This window comes from Oncorhynchus kisutch, linkage group LG17, assembly GCF_002021735.2.
Source record: "Oncorhynchus kisutch isolate 150728-3 linkage group LG17, Okis_V2, whole genome shotgun sequence".
Lineage (NCBI taxonomy): Eukaryota > Metazoa > Chordata > Actinopteri > Salmoniformes > Salmonidae > Oncorhynchus > Oncorhynchus kisutch.
In genome coordinates this window covers 48,368,735-48,374,734 of record NC_034190.2, presented here as the reverse complement: position 1 = coordinate 48,374,734, position 6,000 = coordinate 48,368,735, and positions in this window count along the sequence as shown.

Genomic DNA, 6,000 nt, shown 5'->3' with positions numbered 1-6,000 from the left:
GACCTATATAGTTTGTGTGTATACATTGATATGTAGGCTACGTGCGCCTTTTTAGAAATGTATGTAGTTCTGTCCTTGAGTTGTTCTTGTCTAATGATGTTCTGTATCATGTCATTCTGTATTATGTTTCATGTTTTGTGTGCACCCCAGGAAAGGTAGCTGCTGCTTTTGCAACAGCTAATGGGGATCCTAAAAAAATACCAAATACCAAATACATAGACGATACATTGGAGATAATATACACAATATAACTACTAGAAATAATAGAACATCATGAAACATCTAAGCCAGGTCTGGTATTTATAGCGGAAAATGCATTTGATAAAGTAAGACTGGATTTTATTTCTAAATACCTGTATTTTTTTCAATTTCGGGGATTCTCTTCTAAAATGGGTAAAAATAATGCATACCAACCCCAGGTGTAAAATAGTAAATAACAGCAAATTCTCAGGGAGTTTTGAAATGTTAAGAGGACTTAAACAAGGGTGTCCGCTGTCACCATATTTATTCATTATGGCCATCGAAATGCTAGCTATTACAATCAGATCCAATAACAACATTAGAGGATTAGAAATCCAAGGCTTAAAACAAAGGTGTCCATGTATGCAAATGACTCAAGTTTTATATTAAGTCCGCAAGCTAGATCCTTGCAATGTCTCATTGAAGATCTAGATAACTTTTCTGTACTCTCTGGACTAAAACCTAATTATGATAAGTGTACTGTACAATATTCCGTATTGGATCTTTAAAAAAATACAACTTTTACATTACCCTGCAGTTTACCTATAAAATGGGCTGATGGTGAAGTAGACATACTTGATATTCATATCACAAAAGATCTCCACCATGAATTTCAATAGAAAACTTGTAAAAATAGACAAGATCCTGCAACCATGGAGAGGTAAATACCTGTCTATTTATGGGAACATTGCCCCGATTAACTCCTTAGTCATATCTCAGTTTACTCACTTACTTATGGCAATGCCTACTCCTGATGATTTGATTCAAATCATATGAGCAAAACATATTTCACTTTATCTGAGACTGTAACGGTCGTCGTATAAAGGAGAGGACCAAAGCGCAGCGTGGTAAGTGTTCCTCTTGATTTTTAAATGAATAGTGGACATTGAAACAAAAAACAATAAAACGACAAACGAACAGTCCTGCACGGTGAAATAAACCACAGAACAGAAAATAAACACCCACGAAAAGGCTACCTAAGTATGATTCTCAATCAGAGACAACTAACGACACCTGCCTCTGATTGAGAACCATACCAGGCCAAACGCAAACACAACATAGAAAACGAAACATAGACAACCCACCCAACGCACGCCCTGCCAAACTAAAACAAAGACATAAATAAAAGAACTAAGGTCAGAACGTGACAGAGACGCTAAACCAGACAAAATAAAGCGTGCCTGTCTATATAATGAATATGATTTTGGTGGGTTGAGATGATTAAATCTAAAAGCACTAAACCTTTCTCTAAAAGCTTCACTTATTCGAAAGCTTTACTTGAACCCTAAATGGTCCTCAAGTAGATTACTAAGAAAAGCTCATCCATTGTTTAAAAATTGCCTTTTTGCCTTTGTCCAGATTGCCATGTCTCATTTTTGATTAATTGAAAAGGATCCTTTTTTCAAAGTATATCTCTTTTTCAAACAAGCATTACAGAGCTGGCTACAATTTCAATTTCATCCCCCTGAAAAGATTGAACCAAATATTACAAATATTATGGCTGAACTCAAATGTGCTGGTTGATAAACTACCTGTATTTAGGGGACAGATGTTTGAAAAGGGTATTTTGTTCTTAAATTGTATATTTTGTAAATTGGAATGGTAGAGTTATGTCCTTCATGGAGTTATCAGAATTGTATGGAAAGGTTTGCTCAATCCAAGAGTACAACCAATTGATTACAGCATTACCCCAAAAATGGAGGAGGCAGGTGGCAGCGGGAAGAGGTAGGGAACTGGTCTGTCTGCCCAATATAAAGGATCAAAACTGGCGGAGGAATAAAAATAGCATAAATAGGAAAGTATACCAGTTTCATTTGAGGAGCAGGATGTTGACAACTGTGCCATACAGATTGCAAAATAGTTGGGAAGAGATTTTTGATGAACCGATTCCATGGTACAGGGTGTATGAGTTGATATATAAAACAACGCAAGATTTAAGACTTTGTGATTTTCAGCTAAAATTATTATGTAAAATTCTTGTCACCAACAAAATGTTGAATATTGGGGGCATAAAATCATCGAAGCTCTGTAGATTTTGTTATGAGGATACAGAATCAATAGACCATTTATTTTGATATTGCCCTAAGTTAACCTGTTTCTGGTCTCAGGCTCAGGAATGGCTGAAAATGCATAGCATTCATCTAAAATTGACCCTAGAAATAGTACTGTTAGGAGATCTGGAGAGACGGGGTCAGGCAATTACTAATATACAAATACTCTTAGTAAAAGTATTTATCTTCAACTCGCAATCTATTTGATTAGATAGATTGAAATTGTACTTTAAACATCACAGCATAGTTGAAAGATATATGTTGAGTAGAAATCCGAAGAGGGTGGCCGGCAGAGATAGGTGGGATGGGCTAGGGAAGCTGGGGGTTGGGATGTGGAATTGTAGACAAGTGGGAGTGGAGTTGCTGTGCGGGAGATAGAATGATGGTCAAAGATAAAAGTCAAAAATAAAGTCAAAATAAAACATAATAAAAAATAAGTTTGAATGACATTGAGGGGCAGTATTTTTTTTACAGCTAATGCCGGTGTGCCCGAGGCTGATACCGTGCAGGTGTTTGTACACATGCATAGACACACACTCTCATTCAAATACACACATACATGGACACACACACACACACACATGTAGTAGTGTCAGACATGAACTGTTGTTGTGCATTGGGAGGGTTCTTGGGGGTGGGGAATGGAATTTATTGTATTTTTTTTTATATATACATTTTTTTTCTTCTTTGCGGACTGTGGGAGGTGTCTCAGATGGTTGAGGGACAGCTATTGGGGAACTGTGGGGGGATCTTGGAGGGTTCGGGTTCACGTTGTTTGGCCTGGTGGGAGATCTGTCAACGTTTCCTTGAGCAGGGTATTGACCCTGGAAGCATCTGTGTCTCACTCTGAATAGGAGTCTGTTGGATGACTGGTGTGTTGTAGTTGTTGAGCGGCTTGACGGCAAGTATTTTTTATTTATTTATTTTTTTAAATATATAAATATCGTCATTATCAATCATGTTATTAGTATGCAAATCAGACAACTCAGCATGGAATTAAACACCAAGGTATGTATTCAAGTAAGAATCATGTAAGTAATAAATAATCAAACAGTGCAGATATAAATTGCCACAGTTAACTGCCAAGGTAGGATTTACCCTTCATCCTCCTTCTATTCCGAACCTCTTCTTTCCACTTTGAAGGGTATTTTCATTTCTTGGCTGACCCATTCTCCTCCCCCTCGGTTGTGCCACTACAATTTTTTTTTACAAAAATAACTTAAGTACATGTAACAACCCACCTGTACAACTTTGGACAGCAAAAAAGATATGTTTATCTTTTATTTGCTCAATCGGATTGGGTGGGGCTGACTCCCTAATGGGTAGGTCTGAGCGCACCTGTGCCTACGGGCTGACACACACACACACACTATTGGCATGAGGGCCCGGCATATTGGTTATAGGTTATAGGAGTTTGCTTATTGCTCTTTTGGTCTGCACAATTAACTACCGTGGTAGAATGAGATTGAGGCGTACAGATCATACAGTATTGACAATGGCTGCTTAATGGGCTAGCATACTGCTGTCGCTGCTGAGAGCTATATTTTATATTTTTCTTTTCTGGAAACAGACCAGGATACTTCAAGTCCCACATAACTACCCCCAAAGTTTTATTTCCCTCCCATCTGCTGATCAATTAGAATGTTACTTTACATATAAATGTTAAACTGATTAGGTAATAGTGTGGAATGGTGATTTGGAATGAGTCGCCATCTGCTCTGGGTGCCTGGAGGAAGGCACAGAAACGACCAATCAGGTGATCTTAGAATAATGTACTCACTTTCACTCTCTATTACAGTGCTACAGATAATTCCCTTGGCAACGGGTCTGCTCAAAGAGAGAGAGAGAGAGGGAGAGAGAGAGAGAGAGAGAGAGAGAGAAAGAGGGCAAAAAAGCAATGATCTCTGTGACAAGGGTGCCCTCCAGAGGCGTAAACCAACTGTCACTCCTACACTTTGCCTATAAAGACAACTTCCCCGATGTGCTATTGATTGAGACCGACCATTCATTCAGCTGGGCTAATCTTTCAATTGTTTAACTGAACTGTCAGTAGAATTTAAATTCTGAAGTAATCCAAATCTCTACAGACTGATGTAGACATGTCAAGAAGAAAATAAGGCCAAAAGAGAGAGAAGTGATTATTACACGCAGTCTAAATGGTTGACCACCAGAGGACAGTAGAACTCTATTTCTGTTTTCCCAATACCTCTGAAGCTGGTGGCTGAGTTAGGGCTTTATCTGCGGTGTAATGGAAAATAATGAGGTGATGGATGAGTTGAATCCCCTTGCACAGGGAGCAACGCGTTGGGATCCTCAGATGAGAGGCGCAATCTGTTCCAATTCCATCCACTGTCACAATGGCTGTATAATGTTTATGAAGCAGTAGCATACAGTCATTTGTCTTCAGGAGATGGCCCAAACCTCCAGGTCGTTGATGAGGAAGTCTTGAGAGGACAACACGTAATTGTCAAACGTGTCACACCTCTGGCTCCGCCAATGGATCAGGCCTTCGTCTAACCACAGGCCAAAGTGACCCCTGAGAGCATGTTAGAGAAGGAGAAGGGGGAGGAAGAGAAGAGGAGAGGAGAATGAAAGGAGAGGAGAGAGAACACAATTCCTCAACTTTCAAGCACTCCTTTAGACCACCAGTAACTTCCACATTCTGTTGAGTTATAGTTTATTGATCAAAGTGGACCGATTTTCACTCAACATGGATTGAATCCAGCCCTAAGCCAGTGATACTGAGATGCAACATGAAGATATCACACCTGGAAATGTGGAGAGAAGGAGAAGAGGAATGTGTATCCTGTTCCATAGTATGACAGACAGAGTAGTGGGACAAAATGCACCCCGGCTGCCCGCATGTGCCATCTTGCACTATCGTGCATACTTTTATTTTGTCCCCCTAAACCAAACGCGATCAAAATATCAAAACAAACTCTGAACCAATGACATTAATTTGGGGACAGGTCGAAAATAATTAAACATGTATGGCAAAATTAGCTAGCTTGCACTTGATTGGCATCTACACTTTCATGTATTACCACGACAACCGGCAAAACATTTCATCTTTCAATCACCCACGTGGATATAACCAATGAGGAGATGTCACGTGGGTACCTGCTTCTATAAACCAATGAGGAGATGGGAGAGGCAGGACTTGCAGCGCGATCTGCTTCAGAAATAGAAAGGAGTTCTATTTTATCCCTTGGCTACGCAGACGCTCGTTGGCGCGCGCGAGCAGTGTGGGTGCAGTAATTGAATAACATGGACTTCTAAATGCATTTTGCGACACACGCGACGTATCCGGTCTGGTCAGCATGTTATAGGACAAAGAAATAGTCACAGAACAAGGGATAAAAAAAAACAGACACTGACAGACTTATGGCACAGACGAGAAAACTTGGTTTAGGCCTGTAAAAGGCCTCAGCTACTCCTCACCTGTCCATAGTTATCTCTGATGACAGTGAGGGTATTGGTGCTACAGTGCATGCCCACCATGCTCCTGTACAGAGTGCCCAGGCCGGTGCCATGTCTCTGGGCTCTGTAAACCAGGGCCACTGCTCCAACCTGGCCGGAAGTTGCTCATGTAGCTGAAAACCAATGGGAATTACACTGTGACATTTGTATCACTGATATTAATAGGGCAATTTAGAATAACTTGTATGGGAAGCATAGTAAGCACTGCAATAATAATTTACCACTGTAA